The sequence below is a fragment of the Lutra lutra genome, chromosome 15, assembly GCF_902655055.1.
Source record: "Lutra lutra chromosome 15, mLutLut1.2, whole genome shotgun sequence".
NCBI classification, from domain to species: domain Eukaryota; kingdom Metazoa; phylum Chordata; class Mammalia; order Carnivora; family Mustelidae; genus Lutra; species Lutra lutra.
The window spans coordinates 48,399,522-48,415,288 of NC_062292.1; the positions used below are offsets into that span (position 1 = coordinate 48,399,522).

General features: G+C 38.6%; 1 pseudogene; it reads right to left on the minus strand.

Annotated features, from left to right (window-relative positions):
- Nucleotides 1–2,208: 2,208 nt before the first annotated feature.
- The window catches only part of LOC125085588 (40S ribosomal protein S2-like), a 14,178-nt pseudogene continuing 619 nt past the window's right edge, over nt 2,209–15,767 (minus strand).

Below are 15,767 nucleotides of genomic sequence, written 5' to 3' on the forward strand. Positions count from 1 at the left end.
CTAACACAAGTCCTTACACACACTGAGTAGTCAATAAATGATTGAGGAATGAGTTAATGAATAAACATCAGACCCTCCAGAAACTTTCTTTGCCAATGGTCAATAACTCCCTATTGCTCTGTCTTTGGTAGAAAATCATTACCATATTCTCAGCTTTTCCCCTGTGACAATCTCTTTGGAAAGTCTCTGCCTTCCTCACTTACACTCCCCACCCCCTTTCCCAACTCCCTACACAGTTAGACCTCCCCCCCCTTTTTTTTGTTTAATTGAGGTATGATTGACATGCAACATTATATTAGTTTCAGGTATAAAACACAATGATTTGGTATTTGTATGTATTGTGAAATGATCACCACAGCAAGTGTAATTAACATCAGTCACTTAACATATATTTTTCTTGTAATGAGAACTTTCAAGATTTATTCTTTTAGCAACTTTCAAATATACAACACATTATTAACTATAGTTGCCTTGCTGTATATTATATCCTGTTGACTTATGTAGTTTTTATTTATTTTTAAATAATCTCTATACCCAACATGGGGCTCAAACTCATGACCTAGAGATCAAGAGTTACATGCTTTTCTGACTGAGCCAGTCAGGGACCCATGACTTACTTATTTTATAACTGAAAGTTTGTAACTTTAGACTCCTGTCACCCATTTCACTTAGCCTAATGCCTTCATGGTCCATCCGTGTTATTGCAAATGGCAATATTTCATTTCTTTATGGCGGAATGATATTCTATTGTAAATATATACCATATTTTCTTTAACCATTTATCTGCTGATGGACACTTAGATTGTTTCCATATCTTGGATACTGTAAATAATGCTCCAGTGAACATGGAGGCGGGGGCAGGCACATTTTCAAGGTAATATTTTTGTTTTCAGATAAATATGATAAATCATATGGCAGTTCCTTTTTTAATTTTTTTGAAGAATCTCCATACTGATTTCCATAGTCATTACATCAGTGTACATTGACCCAGAAGGGCACAATGTTTCTCTTTTCTCTACAGCCTTGCCAACACTTGTAATTTCTTGTCCTTTTTATTTATTTATTTTTTTAAGATTTTACTTATTTGAGAGAGAGAAAGTGAGAGAGAGAGAACATGAGTAGAGGGAGAAACAAAGGGAGATGGAGAACCAGACTCCCCGCTGAGCAGGGAGCCCGACACGGGACTCAAGGGATCATGAGCCATCCAGGTGTCACTCTGTCCTTTCGATGATGGTTATTCTAACAGATGTGAAGTGGTATCTCATTGTGGTTTTGACTTGCATTTCCTTGATGACTGGTGATGTTGAGCATCTTTTCATATACCTTTGGCCATCTGTTTGTCTTCTGTGGAAAAATGTCTATTCAGATCTTCCGCTCATGTTTTAACTGGATTCTTTTTTGTTTGCTTTTTGGTTTTGTTTGTTTGCTATTGAGTTGTGTAAGTTCTTTACACATTCTGGATATTAACCCCTTATCAGATAAATGATTTGCAAATATTTTCTTCCATTCAGTAGGTTGCTTCTTTATTTTGTTGATTATTTCCCTTGCTTCTCAGAAGCTTTTTAGTTTGATGTAGTCTTGTTTGTTTATTTTTGCTTTTATTGCCTTTGCTTTTGGTGTCAAATTAAAAAAAATCATCATCAAGACAAACGTCAAAGAGCTTACCACCTATGTCTCCTTCTAGGTGTTTTATGGTTTTGGTTTTACATTCAAGTCTTTAATCCATTTTGAGGTAATTTTTTGTGTATGGTATAAGATAGTGCCCAGTTTCATTCTTTTGTGTGTTGCTGTCCAATTTTCCCAACAACATTTATTTAAGAGATTATCTTTTCCCCATTGTATATTCTTGACTCCTCTGTCATAAATTAATTAACATTGGGGCACCTGGATGGCTCAGTCAATTAAGCATCCAACTCTTGATTTCAGCTCAGGTCAAGATCTCAGGGTGGAGGGACTGAGGCCCACTTTGAGTTCCACACTGGGCACAGAGCCTGCTTCAGATGCTCTCTCTCCTTCTCCCTCTGCCCCCATCCACCCCCCTGCATGGGCTCTCTCTCTAAAAATTAATAATTAACTAACTAACTAACTAACTAACGTGTATGTAGGTTTATTTCTGGGCTGCCTATTTTATTCCATTGATCTGCGTGTTTGTTTTTAGTCCAATACCATACTTTTTAAATTCTTATAGTTTTGTAATGTAGTTTGAAATCAGGGAATATGGGTTCTCTCCACAGAGACTGGTGTAGGTCCATAGAAATGGTCGGTGGATTCTTGATAGGAAGACTTGGTGAGCACATGTCTTTCCAGAGCTCAGGGGTGAGAATGCTGTAAGTCTTGGATATGACATTAAAGGTGTCCTTGGTGATGTCATACAGGTTAGTGGTACAGCCCCTGGCCAAGGAGTGGCAGTCGGTGATGCTGGCCATCTCAGGCACAGTGGCCTAGATGATGACAGTGCCTTGGGGTGGGGAGGGGGTGGTGGTGCAGGGCACCAGCACAGAGCCACAGGGGCAGGTCTCCTTGCAAGCGATGGTATGGGGCTTGCTGATCTCATTCACCCAGTAGCCTTACTGCACAGGATGATGGAGAGTGTAGCCAGATGTTGGCACCATGGATAGCAATGACTACCTCCTGGGAACACTTTATCCCCAGAACAACATGTCCATTGCAATCCTTGATGGTGACAAATGTCTTGATCCTGGCCCCCTGGCCGCACAGGTCTGCTTTTACACTGACATAATCTTCAACACCTGTGGAGTTATTCTTAGAAAATGTATTTTAAACCCTCAGGGGTGACTATGGAAGCAGCTGAAACAGCAGCAGCGTTCCTGTTCTCCAGGTGTTGAATGCAATGGCTGGGAAGGAATAGGATCTCATCATCTCCTGGGGGCAAGGCAGAGACAAGGAGCTATGAAAGAAACTAACCCTTGGGCAATTGCTAACACACATCCTGTTCCTCCTTTATCCCATGACCCCCTCCTTCATTGTCCCCGGATAGGGGAGGGTGCAGGCCTGCTTTCCGGCTTCAAGATAATTGTTATCTCTTTGTATTCCTTCCCCATACTTTGATACATCCGTCCTTGCTTTGCTGATTAAAAAAACAAAAACCAAAACCAAAAAACAAACAAACAAAAAAAACTAAATAAAAGCTATGCACAGAATTCAGGGGCAGCTACTCTCCCTTGTAGAGGCAGCCCTGCACCACCCCTCAGACGGATGTCCGAGAGCATGATTTCTGTGCATGATGAAAAAAACTTCATCCTTGAGGGATATCCAGGTAAAAAGGCAAAGATCTCAAATTCCTTGATGGGCAGGAAGAAGAGCTAAATCTCCTCCACAGACTTGATCTTGCCGTCCTTGGTGGGGCAGCCCAGTTTGGTGATAGGGATCCACTCCTTGTCCTCAGCCTTGACTCTGAGAGCTCCATGGCCTCAGCCCTAGCTCCAGATGCCACTGCTGAAGCCCCTCTAAGCCACCACAGCCTCAAGGCCCTCTAGAGACTCTGGGACCCCCTGCAGCACTAACATCCACCATTTGGCATTTTCTGTTTTCCTTCCCTCCGTCTCTATTGCTCTTTCCTTCCTCAAGAGTCTTAATTCTTCAGTTTTAACAGGGGAGGTGAGGTTGTCTTTTGCTTAAGTATATCACTCAGTACACTCTAGTCAGAAGAAAATCTCTATATAAGGATCTTTTTACCTGGTTTGCCCACCACAGGCACCTGATTCTTATTTGTAAGAGACATGAAATCCATCCAATTCACTTCGTCTTTCATTAAATAAAACAGAGATTTGGGTAATTTCAGTTCTGTGTTTTCATTTTCTTTCTCTCTCCCCCCATTGCTGCCCCTGCCCCATTTGCCTATTCAACTGATCCTGAAATGGGTTTAATTACTTATTTAATAGCTTTCATGATATTTGTGCTTAAAAACTCACAAGGAGGGGGAAAAAGAAAGTGATTATAAACATTAGGAATACAAAACTTATACAGAGTAAACCAGAATTTTGCCTCATGGGTGGTTTTATTGCTCCTGAGGCAGGTGAAGAAAATATGGGCTCACAGAGGTTCCTCACTCTTTGCTAAGGAATCCCTGTAGGCCCTTAGGGAAGAGCGCCTCTCCTTGCGCTTCACTGAATGCTACTTTCAGTCTATTTTTTTTTAAATTCCTATGTTTTAATCTACCTTTTTTCAAGCTGAATCTAATAAACTGTTGGTAGTAGAAATAAGAGGCAGTCCTTAATTCAATCTTAATTCCCCAGAGATGTAAAAAGAAATTAAGGCAGGATCAGATGGAATTTAGTTCTTACTTTTTACAGTCACAAGAAACAAATGAGCCACTCCTAAGATAGTTTTACATCAGATTTAGAACACTAAAGACCTTTTATATTTCCAAGAATTTTGCTTAGTTACTTTTCTGGGCAAAATTTCAGGATCTTGTAGCATATTTAAAACTCCCATGCCACCAATTTCATTTTCTTTTAGTTACTTAATAGACTTTTTTTAAAACGTGATGCCAATTCTTACTTGGCAGAATCTACATATCATTCCCAGCCAATTCTTCATTTTCACATATTCTTGGGATTAGAGTAAAATTGCCAGATTTAGCAAATAAAAATGCAGAATGCCCAGTTAAATTAGAATTTCAGATAAATAACAAATAATGTTTTTGTATAAGTATGTTCCGTGCAATATTTGAGCCACACTTATACTGAAAAATAACTCAGGTGACTTGAAGATTTCTTCAAGTCTTCTCTCTTAGTTCTGGAGGACAGAAGTCTGAATCAAGTCCCAGCTGGGTCCCAGTCACTGCTAAGCCTCTAGGATAGAATGCTTCCTGCCTCTTCAAGCTTCCAGAGGCTCAGGCATTCCTTGGTTTGCAGCAGCATAACTCCAATCTCTACTTCTCTTTCCATATTACATTCTCTAGTTCTTCAGATCTCTCTCTACCTTTACCAGGACATCAGTCATTGGATGTAGGGCTCATCCAGTTAATCTAAGATGATCTCATCTCAAGATCCTTAATTACATCACAAAGACCCTTTTTCAAATAAGGTAGCATTCACAGGATCCAGGTATTAAGACATCAACATAACTTCTGGAGGTCCGCCATTCAACCTGCCACAGAAGAGTATGGCTAAAACTCCAAACACCATCTGAGGTTGATAAATTCATGGCTCAAGTGTAAAATGTAATACACCAAAGCCAAAAATGAAACTAATAAAGGTAAACCTGTATAAAGCTTTGTTTACCTGATTTTTCCATCAAGGACACCAGATTTTTATTTGTAAGAATTATATGAAATCCACCAATTTATTAAGTCACTTCTTCAATGAACTATTTGCTAAGCTCTTTTTACACATCAGTGTCCAAGAATCAGAGGTAAATCAAGCAATCTTAAGGAATACATTCTACTGAGGAGACAATGGGCCAATCAATAAGCAAACAAATAGGACTGTTACATAATTTAATAAGTGCTATGAAAGAAACAAACAAGGTGGCTGATAAGGCATAACCTAAACATTAGGAAATGTTCTGGTTAAACAACCGGAAACAAGTCATGCTGCTTAAAGAGAGCAGTCATCAAAGGTTCTCAGAAGAAATGACATTTGTGCTGAGTGTCAAGGGATGAGCGTAAGCCAGCCACACAACGATCCCCACAAAAAACTTCTTGGACAAGGAATAGTGGGTTGAAAGGTCTGCAGTTGGGAAGGGATCATTGAGCTCTAGAAAAAGGTAAATGCTACAGTGGCCAGAACGTAGTCACCAGGCAAAAGCATAGTACAAGAATGGGGGTGGACAGACTAGAGCCTAGTCATTGCTGTGTTTCTTTTTTTTTTAAGATTTATTTATTTATTAGGGAGAGAGAGTGAGCATGTGCATGAGTGGGGGCAGGTACAGAGGGAGAGAGTATCCCAAGCAGACTCCCTGCTGAGTGGGGAGCCCCATGTGGTATTCAATCCCAGGACTCATGAGATCATGACCTGGGGTGAAATCAAGAGTCAGATGCCTAATCAAATGAGCCACCCAGGTGCCCCATTACTGGGTCTTATGGCTCATGATGGGAAGTTTGGACTTTACTCTCTAGAAATGAGAAGACATCAATGGCTTACGAAGAAGGATGATGAGATTTGGTTTATATATTCAAAATTCAGTGAGTGCTATGTGAGAAATGACAGTGAGGCAAGCAGACCAGTAAGGTTACTATAGTAGGCCAGGCAAGGAATGTAGAGTATTGTTAGGCCTATGGAAAATAATGGAAATCATTTGGAAGTCAAAATATCAGAACTCATTTATAGATTACACATTGGTGGTAGAAGACAGAAGAGGAAAAGATGACACCACCAATTACAGGACATAAATTTTCCCAGTTAGAAAGTATATCACCAGGGAGCCTGGGTGGCTCAGTGGGTTAAGCCTCTGCCTTCGGCTCAGGTCGTGATCCCGGGGTCCTGGGATCGAGCAGGGAGCCTGCTTCCCCCTCCCCCTCTGCCTACCTCTCTGCCTACTTGTGATCTCTCTCTCTCTGTCCAATAAATAAATAAAATCTTTAAAAAAAAATGAAAGTATATCAACCAGCTTTTCTTGCAGTTCAATATGACCATGTAAGTTCTAGACAAAAAGATGTGAATGGAAGAGATATGAGCAATCTCTGGGTCACATCTGCAAAAAGAGAAGCTGAGCTTTCCTCCTCTTTCACTCTTCTAGATGGCTGGGAAGAGGGACACCTAAAGGATCTGCTTTAGAGCTAGAGAAAAAAGTCACATGATAATGGCAAAGCCATCCCACTATCCAGCATTCTTGGATGGTCTCATTGATTAAGTCATGTTATCTGCCCTGGACTGTCTGCCTTCTTTATTTTCTGGTATGTGAGAGAGAAGTTAAGATTCTACCTCGCTTAAACCCCCATACTTCAGAGGTTTGGTTACAGTAGCTCTCTTTATAACCTAATACTCTCCGAAATGGCTACAAGAATCCCAAACTCTCTCTCTCTCTAAACCTGAATGTTCTGTACCTGTGTTCTTGCCTCCTGCCAGGACATGAGTTCTATTCTCTGTGATAATGAGGGCTGGAACATGTTGAAGGAAAGCCATGTTGGTGGAAAGAATTCTTTTCTCCATAGAGTGCAAAGTGAAAAGGATTTCCTGTTGCACAGTGTCATGATAGGTCTTGCACAATGCATTAAATATCACCTCAGGTACAGAAAATCATGGGTGTTAATTGTTCATATATTTTTTACTAAATATTGTGTTGATTACACAGGGGTGTAACATTCAAGTTAAGATTTGTCATTTAAGGGTAGATATTTAACATCTGCCTAGGAATTCTGTTAAGAGCAGGCATGTCAGAACTTACAATATTAACTATAAAAAATTAACACTTAGTAAAAAAAAAATTACATAATTTTTTTTTGCACTTATATGCTACATTTATTTTTTCTTTATTCCTGGCTTAAAGTCTAACATGAAATGAATCCTTTGGTTAACTTTAGCTGCATTCAGAGTATATACAATTTGTAGTTACTCTTCTATGTCTAGGATTTTATTATATTGGAAGTAAGCAAATTAGGGGCACCTGGGTAGCTCAGTCAGTTAAGCATCCAGCTCTTGGTTTCTGCTCAGGTCATGATTTCAGGGTCGTGGGATGCAGCCCCATGTAGCCTCCCCACTTAATAGGGAGTTGGCTTCTCTCTTTCTCCCTCTGCCCCTCCCCCTGCTCTCGCTCTCCTTCTCTCTAAGGTAAATAAATAAAATAAATCTGTTTAAAAAAAAAAAAAGAAGAGGTACTTGGGTGGCTCAGTTGATTAAGTGACTCCTTTCAACTCAGGTTATGATCTTGGAGGCCCAGGATTAAGTGCCACATCAGACTCCCTTTTTCAGCAGGGAGTCTGCTTCTCCCCCTGTCCCTCCCCCTCTCATACTCTCTCACCCAATAAATAAATAAAATCTTTTAAAAATTTTTAAAAATTAAAAAATCAAAAGCTTAAAAAGAAAAAAGAGAAGAAGAAAATAAGTAAATTGAACACATACATGCAAATCTGCTCCATCCCTGCTGTTAGGAGGGCGAACCATAAGAATAAGAATTATCCCTTTGAATACAAGGGAAATCACAACATTTAAGGTATATTCAGGGACTTTTTAAATCTGTTTTTTGGTTTTGGTTTACATTAGATTAAACTATACATAATGCTCTCTTGAATACTTGTAATTATTAAATATAATAAAATTCATAAACATAATTAAGATGTTTTAATTTAATTATGCCAGCATCAGACTAAAAGTGAACCTTTAAGTATCTTTTTCAAGGAAAATGTTCCTCAAAGGAAAGTATCATGTTTAATTAATATTTGTTAAATATTACCTCATATTTAGACTTCATAGTTGAATAGGGCCTCTGTATTTTTACCAAATCTTTACAATAATCCGAACCATTATCATTCATCTTTTGTAAGATAAAAGCTTAATGAGGTTACATGGATTGCCCACATTCATCCATCTAGCAAACAGAAAAGGCTGGCCTTATTCCAAGGTCTTCTAATTCCAAATTCAGTGCTCTTAAGACTCAACACCCTCACTGGAGTCTAGAAAGAACCAGCACCTTGCCACTCTAGATAATTTTTCGTAAGCTAAAGTAGAAAATGCTATGCAATTACTGACTATATTTTCTATTTGTCGAGACCTTCTTAAATTATATACTGAGGAATTAAAATACATATAAATAGCAAGAATAAAAATACTAATTGTGTATTAAGGACTTATAATATGTATAAATAGCAAAGTAACCATATATTCTTTGACTATACCAATCTTTATCTCACCCCTACTTTGGCCACTTGAAACTATCTTACCACCATGGTCCTGAGACTTATGAAGCTTGTAGACAAATGCTTCCTTTCTTTTCATCTCTCTACACTACTTCTCCCATTAAACATCCTCCCTGCCTTCATTAAATCATTAATTCTCTTGGCTCTTTCCAGTTCTCTCAGACCAATCATCCCAATCTGTCTTCTTTCACTTTTCGACCCTGCCCAGGTCTCACTGTGTCATTTTCATAGTACATAGTTCATTTACTGCCATACTGGTTGTCTTTGATCTCTTGACCTTCAAGAATTCTCTGTGTGCTGATTCCCATGGTTCACTGATTCTGATCCAACATCTGGAGGACCAACGTTATTGTAAAAAGCTACACAGCTGTAACAATTTATTAAAGGCGAGTTTGTAGTCTCCAGTCTTAACTGGGGCCTTCATAGTCTTTTTGCTCCACTTATTTGACAAAAAACAAGCATTTGTTGAGTACTTCCATGATGTCAACTGTCATGCTATGATTTTAGGACACAAAATGAATAAGATAAACTTCCTGTTCTGGAAGAATTCATTGTTTCATGGATCCACCTAAAAATTCTTTGAAAACTTTTCTACTTTCAAGCCTCATCCTCACTTCCATGACATATCTTAGTCCCCATTATACCAAAAAGATTGATATTACCAACCTGAACATCTTCGAAACACTCCCATTTCATTCTGAATCTATGTATTGGTCGGGGTTCTTCAGAGAAACAGAACCAGTCAGATGTATATACATTGTGAGAGGAGGTCACCGAGAGGACGTGACTGCTGGTTGATCCTCAAGCTGCGCCTGAGCAATCTGAGGCTCCTTAACTAACCCCCTCATTTTTGGAATGTACCTTCCACTCACTATCCCTGTATTAGCAGCCACTTCAAGGACGCAGCCTTGAGAGAGCAATGTGTTATTGAGACCATCTGGACTTAATACATGACTGAACCTGATAAGGCCTTCTGTATAAATTCTTAAGTTTCTGGCAGAAATTTGTGAGATGTACTTGTTTTATGGCCTCCCAAGACAAGCCTCATATCTAAGTCCCCCTGCCTAATAAAACTGCTAGTCTGGAGTGGTCTCTTTCTTAGGTCTCTCCTTGCACAGGGGCTAGTTTCAGATTTCACCCAGGAGACTCCTGAGATTAAAAACCCAGTGGCTCAATGGGTTAAAGCCTCTGTCTTTGGCTAAGGTTGTGATCCCAGGGTCCTGGGATGGAGCCCTGCATCAGGCTCTCTGCTCAACAGGGAGTCTGCCTCTTCCTCTCTCTGCCTACTATGTGATCTGTCAAATAAAACCGTTAAAAACCAATGTATATAAAGAAAAAGAAATCTATCTTATGGAATTAGTTCACATAATTATGGGACTGGGAAATTCAATAGGGTGGAGACTGGGAGAAGAGTTGATGTTACAGCCCAAGTCCAAAAGCCATCTGTAGGCAGAATTCTTTTTTCCTCAAGAACCTCAGACTTTGCTCTTAGAACCCACAACTGATTGGATGAGGCCCACCCTCTTTTGGAAAATAATATTTTACCCAGAGTCTGCTAATTTAAACATCCATCTCATCTAAAAGAATATCTTCACAGCCAAACCTAGACTGGTATTTGACCAAACAATTGTGTATCATAGTCTAACCAGGTTGACACATAAAATTAAGCATCACATTCTGTATCTTCATAATTCTTTCTCACCTCATTTTAGCCTCTCAATAGGTATTCTGCTTTTGTGCTATTGCTAACCCCTCCACACGAGCTCTTGATCTTTCTCCTTCTATCTTCTTCCAAAAGTTTTTTAACAATTATTCCTGCTCTTCTCTATCATCAGTCTCTCCATCTTCATTGGCTCTTCTTCTAGGTAAACATGCTGAAATCTCTCTAGCTTTAAGGAAACTTTCCTTATTCTAATCCATTCTTTAGTCTCCTTAATGTCATGATAAAATTTCTTGTAAAACTAGTCAATCTGTGTTTGTTGCTTTTACTTATCACTCATTAAGTCCTTCTTACTTGAAGCTCTCTGGGGCTTCCATTCCCATGACTTTTGGAATCTGCTACCTCTTCCCATTAGGCTGCTTTTAAGCCACGGAAATGCAATTCCATGTCCTGACTCTCCACCCCAACCTGTCTCCAGGTCTCACCACAAGGTCAATCAAGGGACTTTTTTGCATGGAAGGACAAAGACAGGAAAAGGATAAATGACTCTGAACTTGAAACCCAAAAAGCTTGATAATATTGCACTAAACAGCACCATTTTTACTAAATAATACTTGTTTTCAGGAAGAGAAGCAATCTTCCAGTCACTGAGTTAATCTTTCAAAGAGATTATAGAATATAAATTTTGTAGAATTACTTACAAATTGTAGCTATGACAAGTTGAGTATCTCTGCATATGAGGTTTTTCCAAAGCATAATTTTAGATGATTGATTACCAGCTGAGCATCTGTATCCAATAATGGAGAGGGCTGATTCAGACTAACAGAAATCTACCCAGAAAACACCTTACTTAGAAATATTCTAAGTCAGTGAAGCATGTGACTCTTGATCTCAGGGCTGTGAGTTTGAGCCCCATGTTGGGTGTAGAGATTACTTAATAAAATCTTAAAAAAAAAAAAAAAGAAAAGAAAGAACTATTCCTAATCAATGTACTGTCATCCTAACTGTAACAAAAATACATAAACAAGAGAATCAAAGAAAATAAGCATATTACTATCGAAATCTGTATAAATAGGAAAACACAAAAAGAAAACAACTCTTGCTCTTCCTTTATGACACGAGATCACCAATGTTAAGAAAAAGGCTGGCTTGCCTAGGAAGATTCAAGAACTGCTGAAATTCCCAGAAATGCAGTTAATTTTTCCCTCAGTTTAGAAGGTAATCAGAACGAGAAAAAGCTCATCCTCAGGTTGTACTAGAAAAGGGAACTATTAGATGAGATAACCTGATACTGGGAAATAAGCGTCCCTTAAGCTAACAGACATCCAAATTAGTTTCGGAAGTAAGGCAAGGGGAAATTTATGAATGCTTTGGCAAAATGAAACCATCTTACTCAACCCATTCTGTTTCAGGGGATGTGGCTTGAAATAGCTATATCTTTGCAAATGAATAATTTATGAAAGCTCCAGTAGCCTTTGAATAACATATTTTAAACTAAAGTTGTTACTGAATAAAAGGTAGAAGAGGAACTCACTTCCAATTCCTCTCATTTCAACATGGATTATCACAAAGTTTTGATTTAAGATCATCTAATAACCATTTTAGTTTATTGCACCAATCTCAGATAAATCCTTGTTTATGCAGCAGCCAAAATACTGCAAAGAAGTTAGAATTCATGGGAGCTTAGCTTGAACAGACTAATAATCTAAGCCAAGTCCTGGTTTAAGTCCATTTATAAAATGAGTTTTATAATATGTTGGTGTATTCTCAATTATTTTTATTTTTATTTTTTAAAGATTTTCATTTATTTATTTTGAGAGAGAGCGAGCGTGCAAGTGAGGGGAGGGCCATCGGCAGAGGGAGAGGGAGAATCTCAAGCAGAGAGCTGAGTACGGCGCCCAATGAGGAGCTCAACCCCACAACCCTGAGATCACAACCCGAGCTGAAACCAAGAGTTGGACACACAACCAACTGAGCCACTCAGGTGCCTGGTACATTTTCTTTTAAAACATTTTCTGATTCTAGATTTACAAAAAAAAAAAAAAGGACTTAAGTACAAACAAGAATTAACCTGATGGCTCAGTTGGTTAAGCCTCTGCCTTTGGCTCAGGTCATGATCCCGCGGTCCTGGGATTGAGTCCTGCATAGGGCTCCTTGCTGGGCAGGGAGCCTGCCTCTCTCTCCATCTCTGCCTGACACTCTGCCTGCTTGTGCTCGCTCTCTCTCTCTCTCTGACAAATAAAATCTTAAAAAAAAAAAAAAAAATTAACCTGACAAACCATGCAAAAAACCCAGTAGGCTATCATTTTTATTTATTGTGTCAAAAAGAACCTGTTTTATGTTACTGACACTCTTATTTAAAAGGTTATGTTCTAGGGGCACCTGGGTGGCTCCGTCAGTTAAGCGTGTGCCTTTGGCTCAGGTCATGATCCCAGAGTCCTCTGCTCGGTGGAGAGCTGCTTCTCCCTCTGCCTCTGCCTGCCGTTCCCCCTGCTTGTGCTCACATGCACTCTCTCTGTCAAATAAATAAATAAAACCTTTTTTTAAAAGTTTATGTTCTAATTAATTATACTGGAGTTACATAAATACAACATTATTATTGATTTCAAATTTTCTATTAACAGGCCTATGTCTTAGAAATGAATGAAGCAGAGCTAACCTAAAATAGCCTTTCCACCCTCTGATTAAAAAAAAAAATCATGCCCAAAATAACACAGTAATCAGTCAGCTGGTTAGCACTTCCATAATCCCCTTGCTAAATGCATTTAAATATCTCATTCTAGCACCTCACACACCTCACATGGGTTGAAGCATTTTTTTTTCTGCATCAGTGCTATTTGTACCCCTTGAAGATATTCATCATACATAAAATACTATATAAAATTAAATTTGTGTACATGTATGTTTACCTTCCTATTTAAATACCTTGATGTACAGCTTATTTTATTCACTGCTTTGTCCCTGGTACATAGCAAATTGCAGACTCAAAATCATTGGTTAATTGAAGAGCTATTCCTATATTTGGAAGAGGAGAGGGAAAGAAGGATGAAGGAAGCAAACATTGGAATAAAGTTTCTGAGGAAGACAGAGGTAGCCAATGTATATGTGAATAATAAAAAAATCATTTCTGGACCTCTACTTGTTTATTAGTGGGTTTTTGTCTTTGTACTCTTTGTGCTTTATTTTTTTTAATCACGTTCTCTTCCCATATTAAGGTTGTTAATGCTGGGTTTCTTTCTTTTTTTTTTTTTTTTAATTAGTTCCTATCCCAGCTTTATTTAGGTATAAATGAGAAATAAAAACTATATATGTTGGGGCGCCTGGGTGGCTCAGTGGGTTAAAGCCTCTGCCTTCGGCTCAGGTCATGATCCTAGGTTCCTGGGATGGAGCCCCACATCGGGCTCTCTGCTCAGCGGGGAGCCTGCTTCCCTCTCCCTCTCTCTCTCTCTGCCTGCCTCTCTGCCCACTTGTGATCTCTGTCTGTCAAATAAATAAATAAAATCTTAAAAAAAAAAACTATATATGTTGAAGGTGGACAACTTGATTTTTAATGTATTTATAAATTGTGAAATGGCCACAACTGACTATTAACAAAAGCTAGTATTCCAAAAGCTAACGCATGGTGTCTATATATATATATATATATATATATATATATATATACACATACAGACATATGCCATTGTCTTTATCCATTTATTTGTTGACAGACATTTAGGTTGTTTCCAGATCTTGGTTATTGTGACTAATGCTAAAATGAACACGGGAGTATGGTTATCACTTCAAGATCCTGATTTCACTCTCTTTGAATATATACATTTAGGGGGGATCAAAAATAGTATGGTACTGGCATAAAAACAAACATATAGACCAATAAGACAGAATAAGAAAACCAAAAATAAATTCAACCATTTATGGTCAACCAAACTTTGATAACCATGCCAAGAGCAAACAATACAAAAAGGAAAGTCCTATCAACCAACAGTGTTGGGAAAACTGGATAACCACATGCAGAAGAATGAAACTGGACCCTTATACTTACACAAAAGTCAACTCAAAATGGATTGAAAACTTAAATGTAAAACCAAACCAAACAAAAAACCTTAAATGTAAGACCCTAAACGATAAAACTATTAGAAGAAAATAGAGAAAAACCTTCTTGACATTGGAGGTGGCAACAATTTGTTGGATATGACACCAAAAGCATAGGCAACAAAAGCAAAAACAGACAAGTAGGATTACACCACACCACATGCTTCTACTCAGAAAAAGAAACAATCAACAGAGGGAAAAAGTAACCTACGGAATGGGAGAAAATATGTGCACAGCATATATCTAATAAGAGTTTAATATCAAAATATACAAGGAACTCCAACAACTCAGTAACAGGAAAACAAGTAACCTGATTTAAAAAATGAACAAAAGATCCAAATAGACATTTCTCAAAAGAGGACATACAAATGACCAACAGACACGTGAAAAGACACTCAACATCACTCACCATCAGGGAAATGCAAATCAAAACCACAATGCGATATCACCTCACACCTGTCAGAATCGCTTTTATTAAAAAGACAAAGGATAAAAAGTGTTGGCAAGGATGTGGAAAACATCCAAACACTATTGATGAGAACGTAAACTGGTATCATTACTACGGAAAACAATATCAAGGTTCCTCAAAAAATTAAAAATAGAACAATTCTATGTTAGTACCGGATTTAAGACTAGGCATCCATCTCTCCCTCAAAACTTCTAAACTCAGATGCCATCTTCCCATCTCTGCTGGGAATGCCACCAGGCTTTGTCCCAGTCCCATTCTATCTGATTGGACCACCTCCCTGTGCACGGCTCCATGTCAACGCTGATTAACGATGCACAATTCATAACTTGTCACCAAGTTAATTTAGCAGAGGTTTCCCGCAGGGATTCCAAATAAAAACAAACAGAGGCTCCAATGAGCCTCCATGAAGCTTTCTTCTCTTCATTATTCTGATTTTTTTAGTGAAAAGCCAACCTGATAGAATAGGAACTACATCCTGGGAAAGAAGGAGAACAAAGCCCATTGTGAAGCTGGGCTTTTTGTCCAGGTCTTTGCTACAAACCTCTATTCAGACGCCTTGCAAACATGGAACTCTCCCCTTTTTTGGTTGTAGGTAAGAACTACAAAGGTGAGGTCCTTAAAATGGAGGGAAGAAAAGCCTGGACAGGCTTCCATTCCACTAGAATTCAGACACAGAATCTCTTTAAGTGAAAGAATCTGGAAATTAAAACCTTAGCCTATTATGCACC